General features: G+C 44.1%; 1 protein-coding gene across 9 annotated transcripts in view; it reads right to left on the bottom strand.

Annotated features, from left to right (window-relative positions):
* Nucleotides 1-21,672, bottom strand: part of Rbm47 (RNA binding motif protein 47) — a 148,567-nt gene that overhangs the window by 25,251 nt on the left and 101,644 nt on the right. For 6 of the 9 annotated variants that reach the window (XM_048414870.3, XM_085691840.2, XM_087908996.1 and 3 more), the window contains one exon: nt 3,075-3,201. The gene's annotated coding sequence lies outside the window, so the exon portion shown is untranslated. The other 3 variants (XM_085691836.2, XM_085691838.2, XM_085691839.2) reach the window with 3 other exon arrangements.

Genomic DNA, 21,672 nt, shown 5'->3' with positions numbered 1-21,672 from the left:
GATTTGGAATTTGGACACGGACTCCCCGTGCCAAGTGTCCCGATGTTGAAAGTCTAACTGAAGCTTGCTCTAACAGAGGATCCTGAAACTGTGGGTTGCAGCTCTGCTGTTATCTCAAGCCCCACAGAGAGCAGGCAGCTCACTGCAGACCTTTGATACTAGGAGGGGCAGTGTACACAGCCACGAGTTTCTTCCTCCTCAAAATTCTGCCCAGGAAGGTGCCGGATAGACCTTCACATTTTATACTGGAAGCGAACGTAGGTTCTGTCCACAGGAAAAACGGGACCAGGGAAACTTTTGGAAACACAGCTTGGCCACAGTATTGTTGGTAGACTAGTTTATAGTTTTTCTGATGCGGCCTGAAGAGCACTTGATTTCTGCGCAAATGCTGTAGTCACCTGCCGACAGCGCTCTGCCCCCAGCCTGTCCACGTCCTCTCTCGTTCCTTCCGTTGTCAAATGGATAGCCTCACGCCACACACACACAGCAGTGCACAAAACATGCTTCACATACTACCAGCTTCTGCTGTGATCTTCCTGGGAACCTCATCAAACAAAAACGCTGCTAGTTACGTGTGTGAGCTGCTAGTTACTCGTCTCTCATTTAGCTGTGGGGCGAGGAGCCAAAGCCTACTAGAAAAGTAACGCAGACGAATGTTGAGTGTGAACACCTAAGCCATCGGAATAACTTACTTCTGGCCGGCATGTGCCGTCACCCAAGATTTGGCGGGATTAAAAATTTACAAAGAATCCTGGCCCTAACTTTATACTATATGCAAAAACTAACCCAACAGAGGCCAAAGGTCTAAATCTAAGGCACCAAACTAAACTAAAAAAGAAAATGGAAGGAAAGGTTCATGGACTTGACATAGAACCATAGGTAGCAAAAGAAGAAAGAGATAAACTTCATCAAAGTTTAAAAAATTGAGCCAGGCATAGTGGTGTGTTGGGAGACTCCCGTAATCCCAGCGTGGAAGGCCGAGGTAGAAGGATCTGGTGTCAAGGCCAGTCTGGGCTACAAGATACTGTCTCCACATAAATAAATAAAATAAAAGCCTTGAAACGTTAGCTGTGCTGTGGTAGCACCTGCCTGTGGTGGCCTCTGAGTTCGAGACCAGTTTGGTCAGCAGTTCAGGCTCCAGGACAGCCAGGGCTACACAGAGAAACGTCTCGAAAAAACAAAACAAAACAAAACAAAACAAAACCCAACCAATAAAGAAAGAAAGGAAGGAAGAAAGAAAATAACCACTAAAAAAAAAACCCCCCAAACAAACAAACAAAACAAACTAAAAACCCAACAAAAACAAAAAAGCAAACCAAAAAACCAAAAACCGTGTAAAACTCGACTGGGCTGTAATTCAGTGTCAGAGCACCTGCCTGGCATGCATGCAAAGGCCCTGGGTTCCATCCCCAGTACTGATGACAAAAGAAAAAAAAAATCAAATCTCGTTAATCAAGTAACGCCATAAACAGAAACAAAAGGTGCCCCACGGTGCAGGAGGAAAATATGTGCAAATCATCTTCTGGTAAAGAACTAGTGCTCAGAATCCACAAAGAACCACAGACTCAGCAAAAGCCAGCAGGCAATGGACAGGGGACTCGAACACACATTTCTTCAGATACAATAGATGCATGGAAAGACTGAGCATCATTAATCGTTAGGGATGAGAGAATCAAAGCCGTTTGATACACCATTTTATACTCATTATAATGGCAGTCATCAAACAAACCCTCACACTATAGCCAGTTAAGTGGACAAACTGGACCTCTTCGTACAATGTTGGTGACAATTAAAAACATGGTGGAAAATACGTTGGTGCTTCAGGAAAAACAAAACCTATAAACACTTTGAATTCACCAATCCCATTGCTAGATGTCAATCCAAAATAAAGGCAGGACTGAGAGACGTTAGTGGGAGTCTCATTTACAGCAGCCCTATACCAGAAGCAACCCAGATGTCTGCTGATGAACAAAAGACGAACAAAACCTTGGTCTGTGTCTTACAATAGAATAATAGTCAGTCTTAAAAAGAAATGAACATTCTATGAACCTTGAAGATTGTGAAGTAAGCTGGTACAAAAGAAAGAACAAAATGTCATGAACTGTAAAGTCTGATGTGACAGTTATTTCTGCTTTATATAACAGGCAAGAAGGCCACTTTTTTTGTTGTTTGTTTTTTTGAGACAGGGTTTCTCTGTGTTACAGTCCTAGCTGCCCTGGAACTAGTTCTTGTAGACCAGGTTGGGCTCAAACTCATAAAGATCTACCTACCTCTGTTTCCCGAGTGCTGGGATTAAAGGAGTGTGCCACCACCGCCCTGCGCAAGAAGGCCAATTTACAGAGGGTATGAGGATGGCTCCAAAATCACAGATACTGTCACACTGAATCTCCCGTCTGCTTTGTACAGAGAGCCTTACTAGTGTACCAGGCATTGAAAGATGTCAAAAAACTGCTGGCTGCAGGCTGTGGTGGCACCTACCAGTAACTCCAGTACTTGCCTGGTGGAGGCAGGAGGATTAAAAGTTCAAAGTTATCTTGAACAACAAGAGACCGTCTCAAAAACATACCAAGAAGCAAAGCAAGAAGAAAAAGAATGGAAGAAAGGAAGGAAGGAAGGAAGGAAGGAAGGGAGGGAGGGAGGGAGGGAGGGAGGGAGGGATGGAGGAAGAAAAGAGGGAGGGAGGAAAGGAAGGAAGGAAGGGAGGGAGGGAGGGAAGGAGGAAAGGAAGGAAGGAAGGGAAGGAGGGAGGGAGGGAGGGAGGGAGGGAGGGAGGGAGGGAGGAAATGTTAACGCCCTCTGAGAAGTCAGAAGCAGACAGGAAGAATGACCCTCTGTCTCTTTCAACAGGCAGACAGAAGATATGTCCTTTGAAGCCACAAAGATGTGACGTGTACAAAGAAATAAGGATCTGTACCTGCAGCCTCAGAGTGACCCACCGTCACGTGTAATGCACCACTAATTCACCATGTAAACACACATCAGGCCTAGGATGACTAACAGCAGATGTCCTGCTTGACAGGAAGGGAAGCTGTGTTCTGACTTAAGAAGGAAAGGATTCCAGGAAGTGTACTCACTAAATGTCACCAAGTCAACCGCTCCTGGTTCTTTCTACGGAAGGCAGAACAGGGGAATGCAGGCCGATTCAGACAGCTTGCTTGGGATTTCTCTATTCAGTTCTTGAAGAGTCCTTTGAGACAAATCCTAAAGGGTCGAAGGAAAAAAAAAAAGATGTTAGAAAATGTTTCGTTTTGCTCTATTTCGATGTCGGTTTCACATGTGACTGGAAATCGAGGAGGTTTTCTTCAGAAAAGAAACTGCCACTGCTCCCGTTACTCCAGGGACCACTGCTCTTATGTTCTTGAGAAACCAAGAGCTATAACTCATTATCTGACCCTGGAAGAAGTGGGGGATCGCGACAGGAGCGTTACCAGTTTCTTTCACATGGTGCGTTTTGACCTTTGGTGTAGCTACGACGGAAAGACTTGCATACTGCTCAGGAAGAGTACAGACGCAGCCCGGAGACTCGAAAGAGACACGCCTCCTGATAGACACACACCTAGCTGGTGCCTCGCCCCTGCTCTGTGGAGTGACGCTGCACCCCATTAACAAACCATCACTCCTGCCTGACCGCATCCCATAGCGGGTGCGCACAACCACGGAAACAAGGCACTCGTGATCCACCTCCAACGAGAGCGGTGCTTACTCTGTCCTGAAGTCAGCCAAGACTTTCGAGGATGTTTCCTTTCAAGGCGAGGGTTATGAGAAACGAGAAGTACTCGTTCTGGTTTTAGGTTAATGGTGGAAGCCACCGTCCAGAAACATTCAAGTGAAGGGAACATAAAGTTCCAGTTAAACTGTTCAAGACACAGATACATCAGATAAAAGCATCACAGTATCTCTTTCTTTTGCTCCATACCTGGAGATACACCCTACCCAGCCCTTACAACTACCAACAGACCCGCTCAAGCTACTGGAAGATCCAAATGGCTTATGGTCACATTTCTAAGTGCAGTATGGCGCCATGACTGTAACTTGACTGTATCATAACATAACTGTATCACTGGAAACTAGGTGAGACTTTTAACTCCATTATGAGCATATTCTGGTGTACGTGTTTTCTGAGACAGACAGAGGCATGCTATCTATCCTAGAATGGCCGGAAATGTTCAATCCTCCTGCCTCTGCATCTAAAGCACAGGGATTGCAGGCACAAAGCCACCACTGCCTTGACCCGCCATTGTCTTCACCTCCATTCAAAGCCCTTCACTTGTGTGCAGTGCAAAATACAGTTGAATTGCTAGGTTTTAAAGAGCTGTGTTTGCCATTGTTGTTTGTTTTGGGGTTATTTATTTATTTAATTTTTGGTTGCAATATGTATTCTTCCATCAAAAATTTAGCTAAATAAAAAGATAAACCTAGAAAACAAGAGCCAGGGGATTCATGGGGACATTGGAGGACCTTCACAGCTCTGCAGAGCAGTTTGGAATCTTCTGGATTGACTGGTCTCTAAACTCAATTGAAACACAAAACAGTTTAACCACATCTCCATTGGAATGGCTGGTCTTCTGTAGGAGCCATGGCTTTACGAGAACGCAAGTGACAACCTCAGCAGGACCCCAAGTTAAATCTGAAGCAACAAGGATTTTCTCAAAGAGGAAAAGGCCACAGTGAAATTGGAGAGTAGTGGATGTTTAACATGTGGGCTCTCGATGCAGTCTTTACCCAGCCCTGAAAAACATGGCCCCGGGTGTTGCACTATGGATAACAACCAATCCAACATTTCGGTTTGATAAAACCTTGGAAATTAAAGTGCAAATTATAAACTCTGTCTTAAAATTAGCGGCAGCATCAAGACAACAGAATAAAATGTGGACTCCAATGCCAAGCTCTCCTAAGATCTTTCACTGAAAATATTTATGAAACCCAGATATTTGCACAGAACTTTGAGGGTTCCCACTTTCATAATAGTAAAAGGTCCCCCTTAGCAACAATATCTCAGAAGTGTACACAGGCTCTTTAATCTGAAAGCAAACTATTAATGTATACTGAAACTTGGGGTTCACAGTTTTATGCTGTGCTGTAGGGAAAGAAGGCTCACTGAGGGGCCGTCATAGCTGTTTAAGTCAGAAAATCCTTTAAAGTATAACATGTAGGCTCAATTTTATATCTCCAGAAAATTCAGACTTTCTACAATGAATCTAAATAGAATTTATTTCATAAAAACTTCAATATTTGCTATTCTAATTGCTCACAAGGATCTTCAAATAAAACCCACTAGTTTGGCCTCATACATACATACATACATACATCTTTCCTTCCTTCCTTCCTTCCTCCCTTTCTCTCTACTTCCCTCCCTCCCTTCCTTTCTTTCCTTCCTTCTGCATGGAGTGAGAATCAGAGCTGCTTGGGGCTCCCAGCAAACGAGGTGGGATCTTTGGCTGATGCTGGATGTCACCATTTTTGCTGTCTACCCTGACTTCATTTCAGCTCATATTCTTTCTATATCTGGTCAGAGCTTGTTGGTTTTGGTGGCAGTGGTTAGTTGGATTTTGTTTTTGAGACATATGCCAGGCCTGGAATCCATAATAAACCTTCTGCCTTATACTCATGAATGTGAAAAAGTATAGGTATAAAATATAACTATAGATATAAACCACTGTGCCTGGATGCCACACTTGGTTTCTTTCTTTAGGTATTGTTATTATTATTATTATTAATTATTATTGCTACTATCATCTGTGCGTGTGTGTATATGATGTATGTATGTGCGGTTCTTTGTAGAATTCTCTCCTTCCACCTCCATGTAAGGTCCATGAATTGAACTCCAGCAGGCAGGCTTGCAGCAGACAGCAAGAACAGTTATCTGCTGAGCTACAGCAAAGGCCCACACAGTAAAGCAAAAACGACAAGAACAACAACAACAAAAAAAAAGGAAAAATCCAACCAACCAACCAAACAAAACCTTTACAACTGTTCTTTTCCTTTAAAATTAAAACTTCTCTTTAAAAGATTTCATTCTGATTTTTTTCATTTTGTGAGTTTGTTGCAGTAAATAGGGGCACCATGCTCATGCAGTACTCAAAGAGGCCAGAAGAGGGCGTTGGAGCAATGAGAATTACAATCAGAGATGGTTGTGGGTGGCCACACCCTGCTGGGAACTAACTCCATGTCCTCTATAAAAGCATTAAGTGATGAGCCATCTCTCCAGCCCCCTGTGCATGTGGTCTTTAAAGTCGTTTCAAATTCACTTTTTAGAATGAGGCACGATACACTAATATTCAAACAAACCAACCAATCTTACAAACAAACAAACAAAAAACCTTAAAAAAAAAACTCAGTCTAAAGTCCAGACATGCTCTGTGCTGCTTCAACCCTCAGTCACAAGCTGAAGCTAAAACTAAAATTCCCACCCCTACTCTCCACCAGCTTCTAGAGACATGTACTTAGGAGGGTGTACGTGTGAGCAGAAGCCAAGAAGCGACTAAGAGGCCCGTGAGCACAGGAGGAGAAATGAGATTTTTTTTTTTCAGGGAGATTGGGGTGGGGATAAGAGAACATTGTAGAGAAAGGGGAGGGAGGAACAGAGTGGGGAGAGACAGCAGAGCGGGGGTGGGGAGGGGGTGGGGGGGGTAAGAATCAACCCAAACCAGGTGTGGATAATGTCATAAAGAAATATGCTACTTTGTCTAGTAATGAAAATGAATTAGTAGCAATCACTTATGTCTTTCATTTTGTAAGACTGGGGCAGCTTATGTAGCCCAGGTTAGTCTCAAACTCAGGATAAAGCTCCAGACAACCTTGAAGGCCTGACACTCTGGCCTTAGTTCCCAGTACTGTGTTTAAAGGTGTATGCTACTGGATTACTTTTTATTGGAAACAGATTCCGTCCTAAGATAAATCACTTGCCCACTCTCAAGGAGGAAGTACATGGACTTAAAGCTACCAGGAAACGGTGCAGGCTGGCCATCAGATTTCTGCTGGCCACTGGGCTTCTTGCACTGCTGGCCCTCAGGCATGCTCTCAATGGTCCAGGCCTTCGCCTTCTCGGGTGTTTCCTGAACTTGAGTATCATTACATGAATTAAAGCTCTTACATTTGGAAGCAGACTGCAAACGGCCAGGCCCTAGCATCCGTAGCCTCCTGGACGGCCTTTATCCCGCTTGCTGCTGCCCACTACGAATTCAGCTCTCCCAGCAGACGGTGGAGAGACCACCACTTTAAACCCACACCACTCGGTACCATCAGCCTCTTGGTGCTATCTTTAGAATAAAGTTGATATCCTCCTAAGATGCGAAGAGCCTCGCTCCTCACCCAGCGTCACGTCATGCCTCAGTTTCCCTTACAGGTCATTCCTGGTGCTTCAGATCCCCTCAGACCCTCTCTGCCTGGCCAGGCTAAACTTCAACTTCCCTCCTCCAGTGAAGCAGACTGGGGGCTCCTGAGAGTTATCTAACACTCTTCCTGACACATGGGAAATTGCCACATTGAAGGACAAACATGGCAGAATTCTGGCCTATGGTTTAAGCTTACAATAACTGTTAGAACTATGCTCATCTTCAACTAAGTTAAAACTTTACCAGGGCAGAGTCTGGTCTGACTCACATCTAGATCCAGAGCAGGTGTTTAATTAACGTGAGATGTTACTGTGACTTTTTTAAATGCTGAGTACTTAACATTGTTACTGGTAGTTAAAATCATATGCTTTCATCCAAAAGCCACTGTATTTGATAATAATAAAGAAACAGAATGAATAAATTCAAGGTTAACATTTCACATCTGGCACTTTTGCAAAATTTGAAAGCAGTAAATATAACAGTTTTGTAATGTATATCCCCAAGGATAGAATTCAGCCTATCCATATGGTATTATTTATGAACTTATTTTAAGTCTCCAATGTTTCTCACTGCTTGGCAGCACAAAAAGAACTTGCAAGGGAAACTGGAGATTTGGATTTAGCAATTAGCTAAGGAAACACAGCATCCAAAGAGTGGGAGACCTGGACCGGGCATTTTAAAGCGCCCTTCTGCCTGATAGTTACAAGACCGCCTCCTGAGACCTCCCACACCACCTTATCCAATACACACGTCTGTGTCTACCCTTCCTGAAATGAAGAAACCCAGGGGAAGGCAAGCTGGGATGGGATGTAGGGTGGGCAAGGCTAAGTCAGCATCTAGGAGCCAATGCCACAGCAGCTAGGAGCCAATGCCGCAGCAGCTAGGAGCCAATGCCGCAGCAGCGGCTCAGTCCTTGAATCCTCATTGTACACCAGGCATTGTGTTAAGCATCCCTTATGTGACATCATCTTACTTACTGCTACAATAAGGAAGCAAGAACTATGCTCCTACTCTTCGGGGAGACAGAACCAGCACAGAGAGGCTGATCAAAGACTATGGCAGCACTGAGATTAGAACACGGAGGGTCAGAGACCAGAGCCCGGGCTCTAAATTGGTATGTTCTCCAATTGTCCAGGATGGGAGAGCTGAAAATTCCAACTGGAGAGAGAGAGAGAGAGAAAGAGAGAGAGAGAGAGAGAGAGAGAGAGAGAGAGAGAGAGAGACTGTTATGATGTTTCCCCAAAGGCTCCCATGTGAAAGGATTGGGGGTCATAAGAGGTAGGACCTCATGGGGAATCTTGGACTGCAGCTTGAGAGTGCCCTGACAGAGATAGTGGGGTCCTAGGCCCCATCTTTATACTTCCTGGTATTGGGGGCAGCAGCTTGGCTCCACCGTGCCGTTGTGTCCTCATTGCAGGCCCAAACTAACATGGCCTGTCAATCATGAACTCTAACCTCTAAAAGACCGGGGCAAGATAATTCATTTCTCTTCTTTTAAAAAGTGGGCCTCACCCTGTAGCCCATGTTGACCCAAAACTTGGCAATCTTGCCTCAGTTTTCGGAGTGCTGGAATTATACCTCTTGTTCCCTAAATTCTTCCTTCCTTCCTTCCTTCCTTCCTTCCTTCCTTCCTTCCTTCCTTCCTTCCTTCCTTCCTTCCTTTTCTTTTTTTCTGAGACAGGGTTTCTCTGTGTAACAGTCTTAGCTGTCCTGGAACTAGCTCTTGTAGACCAGACTGGCCTCGAACTCACAGAGATCTCCCTGCCTCTGCCTCCCGAGTGCTGGGATTAAAGGCATGCGCCACATCACCTGGCTTGTTCCCTAAATTCTTAAAATGCCATCACATTTTGGAAATATTTTGAGAAAAAGATTCCATGAAATAATTAAGCGGTGTCTACAACGTCACTTTTTACTTCTTGGCTAATAGTCCCTAATCAGACATCACTTACTTGTTAACATTTTACAACAGGACCCATCTTTTGAAGACCGAGAAAATGAACATGTTAAACTTACAGCACAGAAGCACAAATTAAACAGACTACTGAATCTCTGTGTACAGCTCATAGGTGGTGCTATGAGATTGTCACCTCCCCCCTCCTTCATCTTTGCACGTTGACATCTGACCCTTTTATAACATGCACCTTGTACCAGTGAAACCTAAGGCACCAGCTAGTTACTGATTAAACATGGGTGCCAAAGGCTGACTTGTACAGATCACACTGTTACCCGCCCAGCCCGGCCTGTGTACAGGAGTGGGAGCGAGCGATCCATAGCTGTGAAATTCTGTCGTATTGGCAGAATTCAGCTACAAATTGCAGCAATTTGTGTCTGACCTCTTATCTGCGAGGTTCGTCTGAACCTTTGGACCTCAGCTTGCAGTTGAGAAACAGCGAGAGGATGGTTACCAAGTATTAGCCAAAGCCAGGTAAATAGTTAACACTGTGACTGTTGCTGGCCCTGCCCCCAAGCCTGATCCCCGAAAGATCACTGAGAACAAGAGCCCAGTCACTGAAGGCAACATTGGGAGCGAGCTTCAAAAAAAAAAAAAAAAAAAAAAAAAAAAAAACACACACAGCATTTTGAGTGAACCTTGTAAAAAGTAAGGTCTTTTATAATGAAAACCTCTTTAAATAAACACATGGAACCAAGAAAAGGAGAATCAGAAAGAAGGCTCCTTCAGTAGAGCATTTGCTTCACAACCCTGACATCTGGCTGATCTCCAGAGCCCAAGTAGAGGCAGGACAGAACCAACGCCATAGAAGTTGTCCTCTGATATATACAGGGCACCATGGCATGAACACATACACACACACACACACACACACACAAGAACGCACACATACACACACACCTTTAATATCCAGTGATAAGCACACTAATATTCTCTTTACAAATTAGACAAAAATAACACATACTAAATGCTTTATAATGTAATGTTCTTAGCGAACAGTACAATGCCTCAGCCTATTTTAGATCAATGTACTATCATGTTACAAAATACAAACCCATTTGAGCCACTTTCCGAACAAAGCAGTCATGGAAAACCAGTTACAAATATTACAGACAAGTTTACCTTTGACACTGACAATATTGTAGCCATGAATAAGGCTGACACTCAGGGCTGATGAGTGGACTGGCAGGCACTCTGTGTCCCTACTGACTGATCGCAGTGAGGAGCTTCTTCCCACGATGGTGGAGGAGAGCTCATTATGACCAGAAAGATGTTCCTCTCGACGGTTAGCCTTCACTTTAAGTGCTATTCAAATTGCTTCATTTTTAGGTAGAAAGGTGAAAAAGAATTCTGCTTTTCTAGTTGTGATTAATATTAGAATGGAGTATAGAAAATATTAAAGTAAAAAAAGCATCGCGTTTACAGTTAAATAATTTCATTTCTTAAACTTAACTGACAGGTTGAAAAAAGTGACTCAAACAAGAGGAAATATCACTGGTACAGTTTTATATATTATCAGAATGCTAATTCCTAATTTATGTTTAGTTATTATATTTTCTTCTCTAAAGACTGAGACAAATTATTGCTTACATTATATGGTTTAAATGGCAAACTATAAATATATATATTTGTGAAGACCTAGATTTTTATCAAGTATATGAAGTAAAAAAAAAAAAAGCTGTTAAACTGAAGAACTTTTTCAAATCCCACCCATAACTAGTAAGCTGGGGTTCTACCAACAGTAAAGCAAAAGAAGTAGTGTTTAAAATTCTTAAGAACTTAAGATGTATATACCACTGTTAATTAAAACAAAGCCAAAACAGATTGTTTGGTAAACCTAATAATAAATTGCCTTAAGCAAACACAACCACCTTCTTCATACCTCAGTGAAAAGTAAGGTTTCCCTACCTTTCCAGTCTTGAAATCTGGATGCACAGGCTAATTGTAACCACAGCCAGGCTTCAGTAACCTTTGTCCCCAGTTCCAGGAACCACGTGACTCTGCTCTACCTGGTTCCTGGTTCTACACTGGCCAATGGGTTTTGGCTTAGGGAGTCATTTGCTAAGGACACTTGGAGTGAGTTTGAGGGCGGGGCTCAGAAGGTGGGGCTCAGAAGGTGGGGAGGGGTCACAGCTGTCACGTGGAAATGCTTAGTAACCATATAGGTTAGTGCGAAACCTACTCAACCAAGAGAAAATTGGGGAAAGTCCAAGGCGACAGAAACACTGGCATTTCATAGAAAAGAAATTTAACTGAAATATTTCACCCAAGCTCCGATCATGACTAAAAGGAAATCAATGATTTTCTTTCCAGTCACCCTTTGGAAGATCGTGTGTGTGTGTGTGTGTGTGTGTGTGTGTGTGTGTGTGTGTGTGTGAGCCCGTGTGTGTGTGTGAGCCCGTGTGTGTGTGTGTGTGTGTGTGTGTGTGTGCCCGTGCCCTTGCTCCATTTCATATACATAAGAGACATAGTAATTCCTGCCTCACACGGGGCGCTGTGGGGATTAAATAAATAAACACGGTTAAGTGAGCAGAACAGTTTCTGGCAAAGTAGAAAGCATTAAAAATGACATTGTCTCTGGGGCTTTGGACAAGGTAACACACAGTGTGAATCCCAGAACTCGGGAGGCTGACGTAAGAGGCTCACCGATTCAAGGCCAGTCTGCTTTATCTAGTAAGACTGCCTCAAAGTCTTAGGGAAAGACAAGGCTTCTGGGAAATGCTGTATTTGTAGCAAACATTGCTTTCCCTCTACCCCACCTTTATCTTATCTCAGGTAGATAACCTGGGTTACTGGGCACTTTATCCCAACCAATCACTACCAGAAATCATATTTATAAATGGGATAGAAAAAGACGCAAAAATCCCGCGCGAACTAAACCCTCATTTTATTTTGTTTATTAATTTGAAGCTGAAATAGAGTGACCGCCGAGACAAGTAGTGGACAAGTAGTGGGGGCACAGAAGGACAAAGAGGCTGGCAAAATGAGCCTCATGGTAAGAAAGACAACTCAGAACAAACACTCCAAAACACTTCAAAGTAAATACCCTCCATCTAGAGGGGCCAAAAATCCAAAAAATGCCTCTGGAAGTGGAGTTAGGGAATCAGAGGAGGAGGGAGAGGAGAAACTGAGAAGGCTCTTGGCACCCATGTGACACCCAGCACCCTCCAAACGTGGATGCAGATGAGCTCCTACAAAGAAATGAAAGCCTGTCTCTTCCTAATGCAGCCTTTGGGCTAGGGCACAGAGCAGTGGTCCTGTGTGGGAGCGCAGCACGCTCAGGGCCCTGGGCTGAATCCCCAGACTGGAGCAGGGACGCTGGGTGTGGGGAAGCGCTCTGCCTGCAAGGCCAGCACTGGGGAGACGGTGATGTGAGAGTCAGGAGTTCAAGGCCAGCCTGAGGTCAGGAGGCCGCACCCCAAAATACCAACCAACCAACAGTCTAAGCTGTGACTGCAGGTTTTCCCTTAGAGGTTATGTCTCTGTCCAGTTCACTGAATTTATGACATTTTTGAAGTGGACAGTGTCAGAGAGCAAAAGTCCAAAGGGACAAATCTGCTTCCAGTTTATTCTTCTATCCCTATTTTATAAAAGGAAATTTTATTGCTTCTATATAAAGTGATTAATACTGAGAAAAATTAGTGACTTAATAAAAGGTCAAAATCCTCATGCTCGGGTGAGTACACAGGCAGCACAAATTGGACTTATGTCTTTTTTTTTCTTCATTTTTTAGTGTGTGTGGGAGGTCACAAGGGTGTGGAGCGGGCCTGGGAGGACTGAGAAGTGAGACAATAGGGGTGCATTGTATGAAATTCCCAAATAGTCAATGAAAATATTAAGAAAAATAAATAAAAATACTCAAAATTCAAAACAAATCTAAGATTATAAAATATCAGATATTACATAAAATCAAATTCCTAGGCTAACTGAAGGAAAATCAAAGGTTCCTTAGTTACTAAATACTAAACAGTATTTTTAAAAATATATTTTAAACAAAATTTTTAACAACAAACAGGACTGAGAAATTAGATTTTTTTTTTTCTTAACACTTATTTAGGGTGTCTCATGCACCTCAGTGGACATGCGGAGGTCAGAGAGCAACTCGTAGGAGTCAGTTATTTTCTACCCCGTGGGTCCCAGGAATTAAACTCAGGTTAGCAGGCTTGATGGCAGGAGCCTTTATCCACTGAGACTTAGACTCAGAATTTGTTTTTATGTAAGAGCACTTTGGGGTCAGAGAGATAGCTTAGCAGTTAAGGACACTTGCCAGTGTAGAAGACCAGGGCTAAATTCCCAGCATCCACTAGGAGGCTCACAACCCTACCTCCAGCTCCAGAGGATCTGATGCCCCCTTCTGGCTCCTGTGAGCATTGCATGCATACGCTGCAAAACACATTTAAACATAAATGAAAATAAATACATCTTTTAAAAAAAATAGTATACCATGTAAGAAAAAGTCCTGTGCTTATAGGGTGTTTGGAACATTAGATCGTATTTCATGTTTGGAGAGTTTTTTTAAAAAATGAGAATGTGCATATTTATGAATAAGCATATTAAAATAAATACTAACTCTAAAATACAAAACTTTCGGGAAAACATTTAAGGATGGCAAGTTTGAAGGTAGGGTGGGGCCTGAATCAACCTGGAGCGCTTACTCAGCATGTGCAGGGCGCTGGCTTTCAGAAATAAAAGAGCTAGTTAGGTGGTAGGACCAAGTGGTTCTCACAGAATACTTAAAAGCAGTAATTATGACGCCAATTATAGTCTGCCTTCAACACGAAAATAAGACAAATCCTCATGCTCTGACTTTGAACAAAGTGGCTTTAATAAACTCAAACAATACAGGAAAAAAAAACCCACAGAAAAAAACAGAACTTAGCTCTCTCATTCTTGTGAGCATTGTTCTCCTGCTCCACGCAACCCTCCAGGTGAGAAAATGCATTAAAAACATGCAAGGGTCCCTCAGAGGCCATGGTATTGCGAGCCAGTGCAGATCCAATTGGCTTGCAGCAAGCAGTTAGGTTGTCTGAAGAAATGGCCCTCAGCCGTCACAAAGCACTTTTGCTTTAGAGTCTAAATAGAAGGGGACCATACAAATGTGATCCGAAGCCCTAGGGTGGATAGACTTGATTGTGGAGAGGCAAGAAACAAAACTGAGCCGAGTCTGGGGAGGGGAGGCAGAGACATGCTATAAAGTTACATGGGTTATTTTTATTTATTTCAGGCTTTTTAAAATTTATTATGGGGTGTACATGTATGATACATGTGTGAGTCGTGTGGTGGGGGTGTGAGGGGACAAATTTGTTGAGCTTATTCTCTGTGCTAATTTTTATGTGGATGCTAGGACTTGAACTTGGGTTGGCAGGCTTGGTGGCAAGTGCTCTACCCTTTCTTGTTTCTCTGAGACTGAGTTTAATATATTCAAAGCTGTCTCCAGACTGTGTAGCTGAAGATGATCATGAACTCCCAATGCCTCTCTCTCTGCGTCTTCCAAGCACTAGGACATAGGTGTGTGCTCACTCTCTGTCTTCCGAGTGGTAGGACATAGGTGTGTGCCACCACATCCAGTTACTGAGGACTGAACACGGGGCTTTCTGCAATTTCCAGCCCTTCAAGGACTGCTTGAAATACAGGGGGTATCTGGTCAGGGCCATATCAAACCCTACAAAGATAGAATGACTTTTAAATTTTAATTCATCTATGGGTTAAGAGAGAACCAATGTAAAGACCTTGCCAGTAGGTATTTGCTTTTACATATAACGCTAATATACTGTTTCTAGAAATACATTTGGCAATATTTAATTATTTTCAGTATGGGGGCATATGTGTGGAGATGGGGGATAACTTTAAAAGTCGGTTCTCGTCTTCCACCCTGAGGTTTCCAGGTGTCTCCGTCAGGACATCAAGCTTGGTGGCCAGCTCTGTTATCCACTGGGCCACCTACCTCATCAGTCCATTTGGTACTACTTTGATTTCCAAACACTTTGCTGAAATTACTGCCTATATCAATGCATAGTATAAGAGGAAGAAATTGTTCACATGCATGCACACATGCACACACTGGTGTGTGTACATACACACACAGCATTGAAGCAGTACCCTGTACCAAACATTGGCACTGAAAGCCGCAAAGCTGTGTTAATAGCAGTTGGTCACGAAGCTAATTATAACCCGTAGGAAAGGAGAAGGAAGATCCAGAAGTTCCCACAGACTGGAATGAACAAAGCCCCATAGTATTCTTCCCGAAGTTAAACTGTCAAACACTGAACTAAAGCACAACTCAGCACAGAATGCAGTATATGCTGGAGTAAGGGAGGCGTAAAGCCCTGAGGTATTTCAGCTTCAAATTTCAAAATGGGGGGTCAGGAGGTTAGCTCAGTCAGTGGCACAGTGCTCACCTAGCATGATCAACGCCCTGGTCTGGAGCCTCAGCACACCAAGGCTAAAAACCAACCGACTGATCTACTAACCAACCCACCAAACAAACAAACAAAAGCACACAGGTGAGCTTTGGTTCCAAAGACAATTCTCTAAACTATTTCATTGCACTGTGTGGATTTACGTAAACTTAAACCCAAGCCGGGCATGGTAGCTGTTCTAGTCGGCTCTCCGTGGCTGTGATAAACACCACAGCCACAACTACCTTGGGGAGGGAAGGGCTTGCTCGGCTTACACTTCCGCATCACAGCCCATTATTGAGGGAAGCCTGAGGGTGGGGGGTGGAGGCAAGAACTCAAGTAGAATCTGGAAGCAGGGACCATGGAGGGATGCTGCTTACTGGGATGCTCTCCGTGCTTGCTTGATCAGCCTACTTTCTTATACAAGAAAGGACTACCAGCCCAGAAGTGGCACAGGCCACGCTGGGTTGGGTTTTCCACATCATTGCGGTGGTGTGAATGAGACTGGCCCCCACAGGCTCATAGATTTGAATAATGCTCAATCCCCAGTTGGTGGAACTGTTTAGGGAGGATTGGGTGTGGTCTTGGGAGACCGTGTGGCCTAGGGGGATAGTGATTACTTCAGGGTGGATTTTGAGGTTTCAAAAAGCCCGCAGCATTCCCAGTTAGCTCTCTCTCCTCTCTTCTCCGCTCCCCTCATACTTGTGGATTAGATGTCAGCTCTCTGTAACACGAGGGCCGGCTTGTTGGGGTTTCTGTCCCGCCCGGTACCCCAACAAGCCAGCAAGTCCCAAGGAAAATCACACGGAGTCTACATTAGGTTATAAACTGATTGGCCCATTTGGTCAGGCTACTTATTAGCTCTTATAACATATATTACCCCATTATCCTTATCTATTTTAGCCACATGGGCTCAGTACCTTTCTCAGTGTGACAGCTTACATGTTGCCTCTTCAGTGGTCTGTGCAGGAGTGGCAGAGGAACCTCTCTGCTTCCCAGAATTCTCCCAGTCTCTTTGCTCCACCCCTACTTCCTGTCTGGCTTTCCCGCCTATACTGCCTGCCTGGCCAATCAGCGTTTTATTAAAATATGATTGACAGAATACAGATAATTCTCCCGCATCATTTCCCTCTTTTTTTTTTTTAACAAAGGAAAATACCCACAGTCCATTTGTTGGGAATGTGGGCGTAGTATTTCAGGCTACTTCCTGCTGGTTGGGGGCGCTGATAGTCTTAAGGGGACCTAAAGAAAATTTAGAGTTATAATCAAGTCATGACTGGAGTATCCTGTGAGTCTCGATCATCTCAGGCAGTAGTCTTGAATCTGTTCTGGATGTAGAACTCAGACATCTGGGCCATCTGTTCCTATCGGAGATTTTTTAGGTGGCCTCCCTTGGTCAAAGGTGATTATTCTTAACTCTGAATAAATCCAGAGTCTCTCGTTTTCTGTGGAAACAAAAGCAAAATCTCTTCTCCAAAGTAACATACCTTTTGACTTCAGTTTTGAAGCCAAGGTATTTTCAAAATTCCTATCTTGGGTTAGTTCAGCAGCATTTATAAACAAAAGTCTTTTAGCAGTTATTGCTCCTTCCTCAGCAATCAAACAATTTAAAGAGAGCATAATAGCATACAGTATGAAGATTCTCTGTGCATTTTCCATCTTTATGTGGCTTTATTTTAACCTCTATTTCTTTTATTTTTACTTTTACTTTTTGAGACAGGATCTTTGTATATCTTTGTCCTGGAATAACACTGTAGACCAGGCTGTCCTTGAACTCACAGAGATCCTCTGTCTCTGCCTCCCCAGTGCTGGGATTAAAGGTGTTTGCTACCACACCTTGAACTCAGAGATCCTTCTGTCTCTGCCTCCCAGGCATTGGGATTAAAGGTGTGTGCTACCACACCTTGAAGTCATAGAGGTCAATCTACCTCTACCCCTTGAAGTCACAGAGGTCAATATGCCTCTACCTCCCGGGCACTGGGATTAAAGGTGTGTGCTACCACACCCAATTACTCTCTTTCTTCCCTTTTTACCCTAAGAACTTTAGCCTTTAACCTGCATGTATTTTTAACACATAGTAAACCATTTAGAGGTTTTTTTCCTCTTTGAATCTCTCTTTACTGTATCTCTCTTTTTCTGACTACATGAGCCTTTAATTTACTAAGCAATACGGAAAGCCGTGGCTTTGACGGCTAGATCCTTAGCTTTCCAGCCTCTGCGGAGGTACTGGCTGTAGCCATTTTTGTTGCCACAACTCTATGGCATTTCAAGGTCCTTGCTAGCAAGTAAGCTGGAGCATTCTGCTCACAGACCACACTCAGTTGGACCGCCTGCCTGAAAGAGTCAGAGTTTGCCCTGGCAGGACGACCCAGAAAGACGGCATTTTAAAACAGCGCAGCTTTTTTCCTGCTATGGCTGAAAACCGAAAAGCATGCATTCAGCTTTTCATCAACACCATTTAAGTGCTTCGTGGCAGGACCTCTTAAAAGAGCTGCAAGGTTTTGCAGCTAAAGCTGAGTCAGGAAGCCTCTCTTAGATGAGAGCATTTGCTTGCCTCTAGCAAGCAGAGCAGACCCGAGAAATTGCTGCTACCAAGAAACCATGCACAATGCTGTTATTTTGTTCTAGAATTACTTCCCAAGCTGTCTCAGGCTTTATGTGGATGCAGTTGTCCACACGTTGGCGCCATATGTAACACGAGGGCCGGCTTGTTGGGGTTTCTGTCCCGCCCGGTACCCCAACAAGCCAGCAAGTCCCAAGGAAAATCACACGGAGTCTACATTAGGTTATAAACTGATTGGCCCATTTGGTCAGGCTACTTATTAGCTCTTATAACATATATTACCCCATTATCCTTATCTATTTTAGCCACATGGGCTCAGTACCTTTCTCAGTGTGACAGCTTACATGTTGCCTCTTCGGTGGTCTGTGCAGGAGTGGCAGAGGAACCTCTCTGCTTCCCAGAATTCTCCCAGTCTCTTTGCTCCACCCCTACTTCCTGTCTGGCTTTCCCGCCTATACTGCCTGCCTGGCCAATCAGCGTTTTATTAAAATATGATTGACAGAATACAGATAATTCTCCCGCATCAGCTCTCAGCCACTGTTCTGGCATCAGGCTTGCCTGCTTGGCGGGATTCCCTGCCATGATCGTAAAAATGAACTGATAACCCGCTGAAATTGTAGGCCCCCAATTAAATGCTTTTTTTTTTGGTAAGTTGGTTTGGCCATGGTGTCTCTTCACAGCAAGAGAAAAAGTAACTTAAGGTAGTCATTAATTAAGAAAAGGCCCCCAGAGACATGTATGTCCACAGGCCAATTTGATGGAGGCAATTCCTACATTGAGGCTCCCTCTTCTCAGGTAACTCGAGTTTGTGTCTAATGGACAAAATCTAACCAACACAGTAGCACATCTCTGAAATCTAAGTACTTTTAGGGTGAAGGCAGGAGTATCAGGAGTTCAAGGCCATCCTGGGCTACAAAGGGAGTCAAAATCAGCCTGGGCGACATGAGACTCAATCTCAAAATCTGACCAAGCCGGGCGGGCGATGTTAGTGCACCCAGCACTCGGGAGGCAGAGGCAGGTGGATCTCTGTGAGTTCAAGGTCAGCTGGTCTACAAGAGCTAGTTCAGGACAGGCTCCAAAGCTACAGAGAAACCCTGTCTCGAAAAACCACCCCCCCAAAAAAGGAAAAATCAAAATCTGACCAAAACAAACTAAATTTATCATTCAAGAGAAGTCTCCAAACTTAAAGATGATTTTAAAATAAAAAAAGATACTGACTTCTTTAAAGGGCAAAATAACAACTCCATTCACAGAGTTCTTTCAGTCTGATTGGAAGAAATACTTCTAGGTACTGGGGCTATTGCAGTGTGCAAAACACCTAAAGCCCACTCTTATGAACCTTATAATGTCATGGGGAAACAGACAGCGAATGAGTCATCAGTAGCATAATAGTTACGTTAAACAGACAGCCAATGATGTCATCAGTAGTATGATAGACAGTTACGTTGGCTGTGCAAGGCCAGGAGGAAAGACACATCAGGGAAGGAGAGCAGGAGTGGGGACCAGAGTGTGTCACCAAGTCCTCAGACATACGTGGGAAAGAATATGTATGAGTTACTACAAATTAAGAAGGTGTGCCAGACCGAGTGACCCTGCCTGAAAACCCAGCACTTAGGCAGGCAGGAGGATTGCTACAAGTTTGAAGCAAGCCTGGGTTATACAATGAATGTCAAAATTAAAGTGTGATCTCAAAAACACAGACAATAACATCGAGCATATAACGTGAAACTATCACAGCATGCATTAACCTTCTCATGGGATGCGCTGTTCACCTGAGCATATATCACTTAGTTAGCTCACTGTTTACATGGGCATGTGAGGCAGCAGCCACTGGGAATACGGCAGGAGCTGTACCTGTTACTAAGAGGGAAAATCCGGAAGGCTGGAGCGGTGGCCCAGAGTTCAGTACACTCACTTTTGACTTTTTATTCTGAATTTAGTCTTTCGAAAAGGAAATCCCACCCTCCAAACTGAAACCCGTCTTTATTCATATACCAGGCTTCACAGAACTGGTGGTTTTCACCTTGAAACTAATGTATTCTTTGGCTTGTGTCTGGGCTTCTGAGACGGGGAATGCTCTATGTAGCCCAGGCTGACCTCAACTCACCAATCCCCTGTTGCATTACCTTGAGTGGCAGAATCACATGTGTGTTCACCAAACCCAGGCACATTTTAATTTTATCTGAAGGTTTCAGAATAAGGAACAATCCAGATACCTTCGCTATTTTTTTTTTTTTTTTGGTTGTTGTTGTTGTTACAGCGTGGTCGTTGTTTGGCTGCAGGCTGAGAATGAAACTGTATGCGTTTTTAAGCAATTCCCCGAAAGCACAGAGCAGCCCTGGCTGCGGACTCTCAGACAACAGAGCTTCAACATCAGCTGGTGAGTCAGGGAGGCATGGCCAGCCTTCTCATACGGAGAAGGCCACGTACTGGAGACCTAAATTAGAATTTTTTTTTTCAGTGAGTACCATTTTCATAATTTATGGACCCTGCCCCTCAGCTTGTGTCAGATTTGTTTAGGAAAATCCGTTTCCTGCTGCTGTTCACCGCTGTTTTGCCCTGGATGGGCGATCGGATGAGCAGGAGCAGCGGAGCGGCTTAGAGCGGCCAGGCTCAGCCAGGCAGTAAAGGGACATCACGGGTGGTGACAGAGATGAAGCAGCCAATGGAATCACAACTCCAAACTCGGTAGCTACCTGTGGTGTCTGCTCATCATTGGCCCGTGTGAGGGCAGTGCCATTAAGTTAGGGACAGCTAGGCAATAGTAGACATTTAGCCGCTGCCAACTTTGGGCTAAATGTCTAACCCTCACAACGACGTAGTGACTGTCTTATTCTATAAATAGAACACACGGAAGGACTTAGATGCTTTGCTCAATGTCTCCCAGTTGTAGGCGGCAGACAGAGAACTCTCACCCTGTCAAGAAGACCCCAGAACCTAGGCTTTGGTCCTAGAACCACTAAGCCACAAGGACTCCATCACAGGGGAGAGAGAGAACAATGGGGCCAAGGCCTCTGTGAGCCGCTTGTTCTCCGACACAGTCTGTATGGGGAAGTCTGCAGGCTCCCACTCAGCGTTAGCAATGGTCGAGAGTGGAGACAGCATTGGGGTATGTAACGATCTAACCTTCTGCTTTCAGAAAACAGGAAAAAAAAAAGGCAGCTAGATCCATGAGCCTCACACGGAAGAAAACAGTAAAGATCAAGTGGAAATAAAGGTGGTTAGAAAAGCAAAAAAAAGCTGGGCTCTGAGGCACATGCCTGTAATTCCAGCACCCGGGAGGTGAAGGCAAGGACTTTTGGGAGTTAAAGGGCACCCTGGGCATAACAGCAAGTACCAGGCCAACCAAGGGTACCTGGTAAGACCTTATTAACCCCAAACATCAAGCTCCAGGTGAAGGCCACGTGGTCACGAATATAGCACGGC

This window comes from Myodes glareolus, chromosome 8 (genome assembly GCF_982192425.1).
Source record: "Myodes glareolus chromosome 8, mMyoGla1.1, whole genome shotgun sequence".
In the NCBI taxonomy this organism is placed as follows: domain Eukaryota; kingdom Metazoa; phylum Chordata; class Mammalia; order Rodentia; family Cricetidae; genus Myodes; species Myodes glareolus.
This window is presented reverse-complemented; position numbering and strand designations above follow the sequence as displayed.